The sequence below is a fragment of the Nerophis lumbriciformis genome, linkage group LG38 (genome assembly GCF_033978685.3).
Source record: "Nerophis lumbriciformis linkage group LG38, RoL_Nlum_v2.1, whole genome shotgun sequence".
NCBI classification, from domain to species: Eukaryota; Metazoa; Chordata; class Actinopteri; order Syngnathiformes; family Syngnathidae; genus Nerophis; species Nerophis lumbriciformis.
Genome location: NC_084585.2, coordinates 13,810,233 through 13,824,462, shown reverse-complemented (window position 1 = coordinate 13,824,462; position 14,230 = coordinate 13,810,233). Strand labels below are relative to the sequence as shown.

General features: G+C 42.0%; 1 protein-coding gene across 9 annotated transcripts in view; it reads right to left on the bottom strand.

The window, feature by feature from the left end:
- The window catches only part of chd6 (chromodomain helicase DNA binding protein 6), a 130,713-nt gene extending 118,753 nt beyond the window's left edge, over positions 1–11,960 (bottom strand). For 5 of the 9 annotated variants that reach the window (XM_061932460.1, XM_061932461.1, XM_061932457.2 and 2 more), the window contains exon 1: positions 11,639–11,959. The gene's annotated coding sequence lies outside the window, so the exon portion shown is untranslated. Of the gene's footprint in view, positions 1–11,638 lie in introns of all 9 variants that reach the window. The other 4 variants (XM_061932456.1, XM_061932462.1, XM_061932458.1 and 1 more) reach the window with 2 other exon arrangements.
- Positions 11,961–14,230: the final 2,270 nt, after the last annotated feature.

Sequence of the window (14,230 nt, the reverse complement as noted above, 5' to 3'; positions counted from 1 at the left end):
TGGCTCTCTAGTGTTTGACGGTGAACCTTTACTTTCCATACTTGTTTTCCTTCCGGGTTGTGGGGAACACGACATAAAAGCTTACCACAATTCCCACCGGTGGAGCACCCCCACGCTGCACAAGGTATTTTTATACATCGAAAAACTAACGTGGAAGCGCCGCAAACACACAGCATCAGCTCAAAGTTTACAGCAAACATGGCCCCCTGTAGTCACGTGAGTGCCTTTTGACTAATCATTGAGGAGATTGCCTGAAATCAGGTTGGCCATACTCTCTCTATACAAAAACTCCGGTATCTCTCAGAGTCGTGTATAGAGAGTGTATGGACAACCTGGTTTCAAGCGATCTCCTCAATGAGTGGTCAAAAGGCTACAGACTACAGGGCCCCATCTTACGTACCAGTTTGAAGCCGCAGCTCACTTCCTCATAATACATTTATTTTAATTGAAGAGTGTTTTCCGCGTAAACATGCTCTGTTGTGCAGTACGGGGATTGGGGATGCGCCACTCGCAAAAAATGCGGGAAGCAATTGCATACGTTTCCCGCAACCAAGAAAGGAGTAAAATATGAGAAGTGAAGGTTCGCCAAGAAGGCTTGAGAGCCAAAAACAAAACTTCTTGTGCGAGGTAAGCAATCATACATTCACATGGGAAAAGTGGTATATCGCACTCTCAGTAACAGATGATGAATACATTTTGCCTGACAAAAGTTTCATTCAACATTGCATCTTTTCTGCATGTGTCACAAATAATCCAAACTAAACTAATAAATATTGCAGTTAAAAACAGCATTAGTTAATTGGTCAGTGTAATATGGTGATAATGAAATAAGGAAGCCTTGACTGGCCACAGCAAAACCTATGAAAAATATTTTAAAAAAGCAAAAGTAAAAGCACAGACATACGGTATATAGCTCAAGGTTTACAAAAAATACATTGGAGGTACACACCACAGTAGACATACGTCACACAAAAGTCATAGGCCCCATTTACACTGCACACCAAATCGGATTTTTTTTGCCCTCAGTGACACAGATCTGATTTTTTTGCCAATCTATACGCTTCAAAGTGCTTTAAATCTGATCTTTTGACGTCAGAGTCAGGTCACATCAGAAGGTAGTCCTGAATTCGATTGGAATCTGATCTTTTCCAATGTGACTTCAATCTAAACGCAATGCAACCTGAATGAGAATTTTCTTCAGCTTTGGGCGAGCTACGTAACTAGTGTGCACCGGGAGAGACGCGGTCGCCAGCAGAAGTGGATATTTCATCACAACATCCAGTTTCGGTGAGAAAAGTCTACTTGAGACAACCGAATTTTCGGTGCATCACTTGTCAATAGTGCTCGAATAATAGGCTATTTGTAACATACACTTGTAAAGAACATAATGTTTTTTTTTCATCTGACATCACATGGAAAAAGATAAGACCTTCTGGAGGAAAGTTCTGTGGTAAGATGAAACAAAAATTTAGCTGTTTGGCCACAATACCCAGCAAGATGTTTGGAGGAGAAAAGGTGAGGCCTTTAATCCCAGGCACACCATACCAAGCATGGTGGTGGTAGTATTACACTCTGGGCCTGATTTGCTGCCAATGGAACTTGTGCTTTACAGAGAGTAAACGGTACAATGAAAAAGGATGAGTACCTCCAAATTCTTCAGGACAACCTAAAATCATCAGCCCCGAGGGTCTTGGGCGCAGTTGTGTGTTCCAACAGGACAATAACCCCAAACACACGTCAAAAGTGGTAAAGGAATGGCTAAACCAGGCTAGAATTGAGGTTTTAGCATGCTGAAGAAACAAGTCCATGTCAGAAAACCAACACATTTAGCTGAACTGCACTAAGTTTGTCAAGAGGAGTGGTCAAAAATTCAACCAGAAGCTTGTGGATGGCTACCAAAAGTGCCTCATTGCAGTGAAACTTGCCAAGGGACATGTAACCAAATATTAACATTGCTGTATGTATACTTTTGACCCAGCAGATTTGGTCACATTTTCAGTAGACCCATAATTAATTCATAAAAGAACCAAACTTCATGAATGTTTTTGTGACCAACAAGTATGTGCTTCAATCACTCTATCACAAAAAAATAAGAGTTGTAGAAAGTATTGGAAACTCAAGACAGCCATGACTTTATGTTCTTTACAAGTGTATGTAAACTTTTGACCACTAATGTATATACTTTGCAGTGTTTCCCCCAGAAAATGTGTTAGTTAAGGTGGTGTCTCTCCAGGGGGAAGGGGGTGGGTGGGTGTAAGGAACAGCGTAACTCGGCCCGTCGCCATCACGTCTCCATCTCATCGCTGCCACCACAGCCTGTGGGGGCAATAGACTACAGACTGCGGTGAAGTAGGCCGGCTTCGTCGCGTGAGGAAGCCTACAATTTTTGGTTGTGTTTTTCGCTCCATATGCTGAATGCCGATATACTATATTTATATCTCAACATTTTTTCCGTAAAGTAAAAACAATACACAAAACAGTCCTAGTTACCTGAGATACTAAGTATGTCATTATTATGACTTAGTAAGTCAATATTTTTACTAACTAATTTACTAAGTCAAAATAATGACTTAATAAGTCAAATTAATGACTTACTGTAAGTAAGCATTTGCAATAAGCGTTTGAAAAAAATAGTTAAAAGTGGGGCCACATGCTGACATATGCTCAACCCAACATGCTTAATTTATTACAGCATTTGGGAAGCCTGTAGTCGATTTTGATTATGTAACACAGCTCAATCAACACAGAAAAAGGTAACGTGAAATAACGTAGTTGTTAACTGTAGGTCAATAATCCTTGTCTTTCTCCCAAAATGACACACACACGCATGCATGCACACGCACACACACCGCACAGTGAGCTAACGTTACGCTAAAAGCTAATTAGCCTTCACCTCAAGGACTGCGAGCGAGCTGAGCTGCCGCTTATGTTCCCAGAACGTCAACGGGCTCATAGTGATTTACTAGTAGTTGACTGGGAGGTGTTAATTATAATTTGGGGAGAGTCTGCTGCCTTATGCTCACCTGCTAAACACCTATCTGCTCACCCCACCGTCTCTCATCTCTGCCTGTGCTGTGAGCACTGACTCCATGCGCTCTGAAAACGCACTGTTGATTGGCTGTTACATGCGCTCTGAATACGCACTGCTGATTGGCTGCTACATGCGCTCTGAATACGCACTGCTGATTGGCTGTTACATGCACTCTGAATACGCACTGCTGATTGGCTGTTACATGCGCTCTGAATACGCACTGCTGATTGGCTGCTACATGCGCTCTGAATACGCACTGCTGATTGGCTGTTACATGCACTCTGAATACGCACTGCTGATTGGCTGTTACATGCGCTCTGAATACGCACTGCTGATTGGCTGTTACATGCACTCTGAATACGCACTGCTGATTGGCTGTTACATGCGCTCTGACTACACACTGCTGATTGGCTGTTACCACTCTGCGTTTAACCAATCAGATGGTTCTGTGGGTGGGACAATGCTGGGTGCTGCAGGGACGTACTGACAGAGGCAGAGGCAGTACGAAGCATAGCAGCTTGTTAAGACTTTAGTTTAGGCGGTGGCTCTTTGTTGTTACAGCGGCCGCCTTAACAACAAAGCGCTGCGGGAAACCCTGCTTTGATTCCGAAGAAATAGCGGTTGTTGAAGGACTGGAACTGACGCCTTGGCGCATTTGCTTACATGTGAGTTTAAAATCCATATAAATAGATCCACGCTGATGTCCGTGTCTCCTCTACTAAACAGCCATTAAACGATTTGAACCCTCCCAAATATATTACACTATACTGTATACATCCGTTCATAAATTATACTACTTAAAACACGCTCATTTTTAAAGGTGTGGTGACTTTTATTCTATTTAAGTAGTAGTAGCAACTTCCTCCCGGTCAACTTCCTTTGTTTTCACTTTATCGCGCTGCACATGCAAGTGACGTTGAGGCAACATTGGGGCCACATGCACGTTTATACTGGAGTCTGATAAAAAAAAATCACATTTTACTTGCAGTGTAAACAGTCAGATGAAAAAAATCAGATTAAAAAAAAAACTCCAATTTGGGCCACTTTGGCCTGCAGTGTAAACGTCAGGCCAAATAATTTATCCGTAATTGTTGGTCTAAAGCTAAATAGGGTTTTGGCAAAATGAGGGTAAAACAATTATTTTTGGAAGTTTATTTTCTGACGTACATTTCGGGACAGAACGTGTTAGAGAGCGGCTGGTCTCTAAACACTGCATGAATATAGCAGCGAGGTGCATCAAAAACGGCCACAAAATTATTATATATACTACTTTGACGAAATAAAAGAATGTTTTATTGTAAATTTATGAGCTGGAGTATAATTACTATATTTAGACATATTATTTTGGTTTATTTCGACAGGGAAACTAATGTCAGAATGACTCAATTGCATGCTTCCAGGCACAGCCGTACACATCCGAGGTACTAAACATGGCGCCTCAAGTTTAGTTGTCCATACTGTCTTTATACACAACTCTGGTATCTCTGATGTGTGACTACTATCTACTGGTCAGACTTATCATTACACCATGTAACAAATAAAAATGCTTCGAGGTCAGTAAGTACCGTATTTTCCGCACTATAAGGCGCACCTAAAAACCACAAATTTTCTCAAAAGCTGACAGTGCACCTTATAATCCGGTGCGCCTTATATATGGGTTAATATTAATATTAATTTTCATAAAGTTTAGGTCTCGCAACTACGGTAAACAGCCGCCATCTTTTTTCCCCGTAGAAGAAGCGCGCGGTGCATGCTGGGATATGTGACGTTTCATTTCCATTTGTGTGTTTATGTAAAGACCCCAAAATGGCTCCTATTAAGTGTGTTGTCTGTCTAATTATAAATAATGCAGACGAGGCGTGTTAACTGAGTTCTCAACGTTTACTCACAGCGTGCTCATAACCACATTCTAACTGCCAGCACATACAACAACGCTTCTCAGGGCTACCGCGCATGCTCGTCACTATCGTTGCATGCTGGGTAAGTGTAGTTGTTATATTTGCTAGCTCATAACATCACATTAAGAGACACGCTTACGCGCTTAATTCAATACTCGCCGTCATTCCGGGTGGATTGACAAAAGACCTCCAGCCGCTAGATATTGGTGTCAACAGGGCATTCGAAGCTAGACTGCTAACTGCGTGGGAACAGTGGATGACAGAAGGCGAACACACGTGACGTTCACCAAGACAGGGAGACAGCGCCGGACGACATACGCCAACATCTGCCAGTGGATCGTAAATGCCTGGGCAGATATTTCGGTCACAACTGTGGTCCGAGCTTTCCGGAAGGCAGGATTCACAGAACTGCTGGACAACAGCGACACTGACTCCAATTACTTCGACGAGACGGAGCCGGCCATTTTGGATCCCACATTCGCCCAACTTTTCAATTCGGACACCGAAGGAGAAGAATTCGAGGGATTTATGAATGAAGAATAACTTCAGAAAGTGAGCGTTATGTTTATTTTGTGTGTTGTGACATTAACGTTCGAGCAACATTATGTTGCTATTGCTCTGCACTATTTTGAATTTTACTATGTTTGTGATTGCACATTTGCGTACATTTTGGGAGTGAACAGAGTTGTTAGAACGCTGGTTTTTAATATATTATTAAAGTTTGACTGACCTATCTGACTGTTTTTTTGACATTCCTTTAGCGCAGTTAGATGCGGCTTACAACACGGGGCGGCTTATAGGTGGACAAAGTTTTGAAATATGCCGTTCATTGAAGGCGCGGCTTATAACCCAGGGCGCCTTATGGTGCGGAAAATACGGTACAACCAGAAATAATACCTACATTCGGCGCAGTGTCGATTTTTGAGAAAATGAAAAGGATTTTAAGTGCGCCTTATAGTCCGAAAAATACGGTAATCAGTACTACACAATAGGACTATCACAATAAGTACCACATAATAGCACTATTACTATAAGTACTACAGAATAACAATATTACAGTAAGCACTACACACAGTACACAAATACTCGGTTGCATGAGACATCACATCCGTTTATTTCTTCACGACTTAATTCACATGATGGTCAAGCAGGTTGAGCGTAGCATTAAAACAAGTGAAAGTGACTGTAGAGTTTGATCAGAAAATGCTGTATTGCTGTTGTGGGCTTGGGTTTTTCCAAATGTTCAAATAAAGAGATACTTTCTATCTTCTTTCAGGACTCTATGAAAGCTCTTTCCTATCTCTGAGATAGGAAAGAGCTTTCAAAGAAGGAAAGAAGTAGTTCATAAAAGGTAATAAAGTCAGGGGGAAAAACTAAATGATGTCAAATGCTCTTATAAATATCACTTTCATCATCCTGTGAAATACAGCCAGACCATGCTCGTGTCTGCAACAATCATTTTGTAAAAATGTTTGTTTGAACATTTGATTTGGTTGAGAAACTTTCCTTGATGCTAGTGTTTGAGAACAAAATTAATTGTAAAGAAAGGACAATTAAGAGATCGCAATAGTTTGTGTTATTTTGTGGTTGCTATGCCTAAATATAAGCTATGAAGACCTGGTTGTGCAAATAAACTAACGTCAGGTAAAGTCCTACTAATAAATATTGTAATTATTGGTCCAATCTACCATATTTTTGTTGTTGATTTTCATTACAGAAACTACAAGCTTAGTTTTTGTGCAGGAAAGCCAAGTGCTTTATTCCACACAGATAACCACATTATAGCGTCTTTGGTGACATTTGTTAGCATTAGGAAATGATCCTTAAAAGTATGAATAAACTAAATGAATAAATCTCTCGTGGGCTCAACAGGACTGAATCTTGATATCGCTAGCAAACATTGCTGAGACATCTATAGCTAAAAAATTAGACAAAATATATTCTTTACACCATAAAAATAACTGCAGTTATGAATTGTGAATGGCGGACTGATATTTGTAGCGTGAAATCAACTGCAAACAAACATATCCTTTTTCTCCTCAGCGTCATGCTCACACCAGCACGACACTCTGTATGTCAATCAAATACTGTACTTAGCGATGCACGAAAAAGTCCAACATTGTCTTTCACCGATTGTTTAATTTGTGAACCCCTCCAGATGTGAAGACATGATGTGCCTCCAATATTTTCTTCTTTAAATCTTTGTGAGTTTAAAAGGAAGTAAAATCGTAGCCAGCTGTAACGTCTTGGTGATGATGAATGGTTTAAATCATTCAAAAATAATTTTTCTTAAGAGTGTATAAACCCACTCCATCCAATTTTAAATATTTTTTCATGATCACTTATATAGTTGCCTCTAAAACTTTCAAAATACAGCCAAATTTGCACTGATGCAGGTAAATAAACAGTAGCCTAAAGGACTCTACGTCACGTGATTGCAACCCAGCAATAGTGAGGCTGCATGAGTTCGCAAAAAAATATGAATCACAATTTTCCTAAAATTAAAATGTAGTATTTCTAATTTCAATTTTTTAACACACAAATGTGCACGTACACACACAAATATACACACAGACACAGACCCACATTGCCTTGTATTATAGTTATCATTATTATTGTTTTGTTCGGCTTTAGAGAAACTTTTAAATATCTATCTGATGTTCCTTGTGGGATGTCCCAGAAGGACAGTTGACAGGGGACTTTCTTGATAAAAATGATATATTGAAAATAATCCATCAAGTCAAAAACATTACACACTCACTCCATTTATAAAGACAAGTCAGAAGAAAAATTCCTCCAATTCATTAATCTGAGCATTCCTCCCGTGAGCTGATGAAACCCACTTGCCAGGCCGAGGGACAGGGAAAGCGAGGAAGAAGTATCGGCTAGCAAACTAACAGCAAAATGACAGCATTTGTTTGAGATGCTAATAAATATTCGTCATTTAGAAAGATGGCATGTTATTGTGAATCGAGATGTTTTTGTGCAGCCCTACATAATAGTACCGTACTATTAGCACTAGTATTGCACAATAGTACTGTTACAACCAGATTGGAACCAGTAACAACAAAACCAGTGACAACAATAAATCAACCAAAATATTAATAGTCCTGGAAACTACACCCACACTTGGCTCCGCCCACTTACGGCCAACAAACTTGACTTTTTAATATAGCCAGGAAAGGAAAACGGGTGTCCGGAGAGATGCCTGAGACACACTCACGTCATCCTTGGTTGAAAAATCCCTGTGCACCTTGAAAAATCACAAGCCAAAGAGGTGAAAGGTCAAGAGTGGGTCTTCAGTGGATGGAGTCTTCATGTTGGCAGTGAAGCACAACAGTGTTAATTTTGACAGCAGTTAATTTAGTTTTTTCGTTATAGTCTTTTGACAAAAATGTATTATAGTTTTAGTCTAGTTTTAGTCAACGGAATTACAACATTTTAGTCGACTAAAATAAAATGTATAACAGATAAAACCTCTTTCAAGTTTATTTTAAAGCACCTTTATTTAGACTATCTGGAAAGCAAATGTTTAACACAAAAGTAGCATGACCTTATGGTCAGGAATGATGTAGTTAGTCATTGCTGCACGGATAAATGCCAATAAATATATTTTAGGCACTTTTTCTATGTTATATGCTACGTTTCTGGCAAAGCAGGTATGAATGTGTCTTGTGAAACTGAGTTATGATGCGTGCCTTCATCATAATTTGTTTATGAGCGCGGTAGAATCGGAAGCAGCAAATACAAAGCTTTAACTTACAGTTGTGTAGAAGTCACAATCGATGACTCGCCTGCTGATGGCATCATATAGCGTCAAAAATAAAATGTGTCCTCTTCACTTTCTCCCAGGTGTTCACATATTACGATGTGGAAAACGTTAAATCCACACATTTGTCTTTTCGCAGGTGAGAAATCCAACTTTCTCAACTCACAAGGAAAAGCATCGAATTGGCTCTCCTTTGTAACAAACCCCTACACCTCTTTCATATGTGCGCTGTTAAAGAACTGTGATCGGATACACCCCCAACTTGTCCCACCCATCTACAAGACGATAATAAATATGATTGGATTTGTTTCATTCAACATTTTCGCCTTGTTTTTATTTGTCGACGAAAATGTCAGATATGTTTTAGTCAAAGTGCAGTTCGTTTTGATTCGTTATTGTCTTATTTTCGTCAGGGGGAATTAGTTTGTTGACAACAACTAAGAAGAAAATTATTGGTCAACAAAATTAACACTGTACCACGAGAGCGATTGAACGCATCTTGTGTTTTTTAATCAACAAAGGACACAAATTAGGTTTGCATCCATCTCAGGCTATGTCTGAGTGGTTCTTAATCTTGTTGGAGGTACCGAACCCCACCAGTTTCATATGCGCATTCACCGAACCCTTCTTTAGTGAAAAATAAAATGTTTTTTTTTTTTCAAATTCAAGACAAAGTTATATGTTTATGGGTGTAGAGGGGTAGGGTTATAATAAGGCCATGCCGAATAAGGCATTAATAAGTACTTAATAATGACTAGTTATTAGCCAATATGTTACTAATTTGCATGTTAATAAGCAACTAATTAATGGTGAATATGTTCCCCATACTAAAGTGTTACCATGTTTTTTTTACTGGTGCACAAAATGAACCGTGCATGAACATCACCTTGTTCAAACAACAAAACCAACAGTGCATAAACTCACAACAAATTAAACACCTGCAAATCAGTCAAATATTGCCGTATCCGTAATACGCCGACAGGGAGAAGTTTGTATTTACACGATGAGTCGGGTGTGTTTTGACCTCCGCCGAACCCCTGAGGCCGACTCACCGAACCCCGAGGGTTCGATCGAACCCAGGTTAAGAACCACTGCCTTAATTAAACGAATAATTATTTAGCCTAAGCCCCGTTTCAGCCACACTAAACTATTGTTTAAAGTCCCCCTCCTTGGATATTTTTTTTACACGGGTAAGTGCGCCGTGTAATTCTTGAATCTTCGACTCTTAGCTTTGTATGGACTTATTGATCGTTTACAAACTGACTTTTGAGAGGAAGTAACGCCAGAAAGACCACGCCCCACACAGGAAGTGACGTCAGAAATAAAGCGCCACAGCCAGCTTCATTATAAAACGATATTGTAACTCGGAGCTAACCACTGGAAATATGAAGGCGAGTCACCCAGACATGCCCGTGTTTCTCCTTTCGTCTGTACAGACGCTTGTGGAAATCACACATGAATACCTTTAGAGAAAGCGATTGCAGCTATTTGGGATACAACACTTCTCAGGTGGTAAGAGAACTTTCGAATGTCCAGGTCAGCTGAGATTCTACTTACCGAAAAACTTCATCCATTTGTCGAAGGAGAGACAACGAGAATGCGAGCTCCTGTCGATGTAATAAAAAAAGGTAGCGTGTGCTTTGTATTACCTGGTCGTCGAGGGAAGACTACGGAATGCTTTTGGACTGGCAAAGCAGACTGTATCAGTTATTGTCCGCCATGTATGTCGCAGACTCAACGTCTAGGTCCAGAGTATATAACGTCACCAAAAATTAATGGACAATGAAAGTGAAGGCAAAAGAGTGAGGAGTGTCCTGACCAGATGTGTAGATCACGAGATTGATTGTTGTAAAATGTTCGTTGTCCTATTGTGTACTTTTACGTGTTTATTTTAGATTTGATTCATTTATGATGGCTCAGGTGTGATTCACTACAATAGGGCCCCACAGCACAGTTAATTGAAATACCACAACACTGGATATGTTTCAGATAAGTAAAATTTAAGAACTTGCACACAAATCAACACTGGAGGTGACTATGACGTGCGCATTTTCAGCGCATGCGTGCTAGGTCGCGTTGCGCCGGCGGACGGAGGGGGGCAGGAGGTCTTAAACGCTGGCAATGTTGTGTGTGGACACGGATAAGGTTAGGTGGGATTTACCCAAGATAAAGTGTAAACGGGGCCTACTGGAGCATCCTAATTTCGATGCACTTCTCCTTGCTGCATTTCCCACTTTAGTGGAATGCAGCATTTGGCTTCCAAAAACAAAGTGATGGTGCATGTCAATCAGCTGATTATACCTAAAGAGGATGATGTCCCTCTTTGGCCTGCAACACCCGAGCTAGCTGCAGCTGACATTACAATGTACTTGATAGCATTCTTATGTGTTCTATACATTCACCACTTCTTAGGAGGATGTTTATGCTGGCATAAAAAGTGCCACCTTTTTTCCTAAACACCTGGCCAAGTGAAAGGATGGGGGGGTGCCTAATTACCTGCACACGAGCACGTTAACTGACATTTGTTGTTAACTCGTGCAAATGTATAACATCTAGCTTAGCCGGCTAGCTGGCTGCTAGCTAGCTACTAGCTTAAACATCGTTCGGGGGACTCGGGGAGAATGCTAGCGTACGCGAGGGGCTAACGAACCAAGCCAGTTATGTGGCCACAAGTTGAAGGAGAAGAGGAAGAAGTTAGCATGGATGACGAGAAGAGGACACAACACACTCCTGCTGAGGGGGGAAACGAGAGACTGTGCCCTGGTCCATGTTAGCTCGTGTGGCTAACGGGCTAGCAGCCCGGGCTAGCTCCGTCATGCCACTGCATCGCGGGTGTAAATACATCGTTTGCAGCCACCTCCTTACACATGTGGACAACCGATAAAAGTCCTTATCGGGGAAGCCTCTCCGCCGAAAAACCCTCCCCGGCGCACAGCTCACCTGCTCCCGCACCGGACCGACGCTCTCAGCGGCGAGACATCCCCCCGGTGAGCCCGAAAAAAACGCCGCCGCTTTTTATTTCCAAGGACACAAAATCGCCATGACAGTTTAGAAAAATGCATAAAAAATTAGCAGGCGGGGTGGGGAGGGCAGATGCGGAGGGGAGGAGGGGGACGACGGGGAGGAGGAATGCATCAGCCGGAGCCCCCCCCGGAAAAACCCGACGGAACCAGAGAGGGTTCGGTTAGCCAGGATGTCTCCGTCCTGGACCGCATCCCCCGACCCGAAGCTAGCCTCTTCCCCAAAATGGCCCCCGCAAATCCAAAAACAGCAGCAACGGCCCTGGATGTGAGGGAACTTTAGCAGCTGTGTGCGTGTGGGCGTGCGTGTGTGCTGCAGGTAGCCCAGCGAGCTAGCATGCAGCCTCCATTGACTGCAGCCGGCTCCGTGCACGCCGCGGTTGGCTGTGCGCGTCATTGTGTTGTTGTTGTTGTTGTTTTCTTAATAGGAAAGGGGGACTACCGCCGTCAACTGGCTGCAGGGGGGAGGCACCAGCTTTCACTCTTGACTTGCAGATGAACTTTGACCTGAGCTCATCTTGTGCAGGAGAATGATTAGACTTAGACAAACTTTGATGATCCACAAGGGAAATTGTTCAACACAGTAGCTCAATTACAATGATGGAAAGTGTAAGGATGGAAAGGACAATGCAGGTATAAATAGACTAATATAGCGATAAAAAAATCTAACATATACGAATATATACACACTGTATATGTACAGAATAATATATATACAGATATATTATATTATGTCTATAACATATATACAATATATACCAATGACCATGTACAATATTACAGTATATACAGTATATGTGACAGCAGCAGCATAAAATAGAGAGTAGATCCAGCAGGAAATACAAAATAGACATTATAAACAAAGAAAAGTAGCTAACATGTCAGGTGTCAGGTAATAGGCAGATGTCATCTATTGCTGTATGGCGAGTAATTATACAGCTGGATGGAGTGTGGAATGAAGGAGCTCTAGAATCACACAGTGCGGGAAGGAAGTTGAAGGAGCCTTTTGGAGTTTGAGCTCCGCTGTCCCTTAAAGGCCTACTGAAATGCGATTTTCTTATTTAAACGGGGATAGCAGGTCCATTCTATGTGTCATACTTGATCATTTCGCGATATTGCCATATTTTTGCTGAAAGGATTTAGTAGAGAACATCGACGATAAAGTTCACAACTTTTGGTCGCTGATAAAAAAGCCTTGCCTGTACCGGAAGTAGCAGACGAGTAGCGTGACGTCACAGTTTGTGGAGCTCCTCACATCTGCACATTGTTTACAATCATGGCCACCAGCAGCGAGAGCGATTCGGACAGAGAGAGCAACGATTTCCTCATTAATTTCAGCGAGGATGAAAGATTTGTGGATGAGGAAAGTGAGAGTGAAGGACTAGAGGGCAGTGGGAGCGATTCAGATTGGGAAGATGCTGTGAGAGGCGGGTGGGACCTGATATTTAGCTGGGAATGACTAAAACAGTAAATAAACACAAGACATATATATACTCTATTAGCCACAACACAACCAGGCTTATATTTAATATGCCACAAATTAATCCCGCATAACAATCACCTCCCCCCTCCCGTCCATATAACCCGCCAATACAACTCAAACACCTGCACAACACACTCAATCCCACAGCCCAAAGTACCGTTCACCTCCCCAAAGTTCATACAGCACATATATTTCCCCAAAGTCACCAAAGTTACGTACGTGACATGCACATAGCGGCACGCACGTACGGGCAAGCGATCAAATGTTTGGAAGCCGCAGCTGCATGCGTACTCACGGTACCGCGTCTGCGCATCCAACTCAAAGTCCTCCCAGTAAGAGTCTCTGTTGTCCCTGTTCTCCACAGGCCAATGGTAAAGCTTGACTGTCATCTTCCGGGAATTTAAACAATGAAACACCGGCTGTGTTATCCGGCACAACAGTCAAGGGGTGCATTCTACGGCGGGGGTGCGCTATCCGGCACAACACCTGCCGCAATACACCGCTTCCCACCTACAGCTTTCTTCTTTGCTGTCTCCATTGTTCATTGAACAAATTGCAAAAGATTCACCAACACAGATGTCCAGAATACTGTGGAATTTTGTGATGAAAACAGACGACTTAATAGCTGGCCACCATGCTGTCCCAAAATGTCCTCTACAATCCGTGACGTCACGTGCAGGCGTCATCATACCGAGACGTTTTCAGCAGGATATTCCGCGCGAAATTTAAAATTGCACTTTAGTAAGCTAACCCGTATTGGCATGTGTTGCAATGTTAAGATTTCATCATTGATATATAAACTATCAGACTGCGTGGTCGATAGTAGTGGGTTTCAGTAGGCCTTTAATTGTCAGGTGGAGTGGGTGGGCAGGATTGTCCATGATGGCGAGCTGTTGGTCCAGTGTCTTCCTATGCCTCACTAACACAAACGCCTCCAACTGCGTGCCAATAGTTTGGCCGGCTTTCCGGATCAGTTTATCAATCCGGTTTGAGTGCCGTTTGCTGGTGCTGCTCACCCAACAAACCACT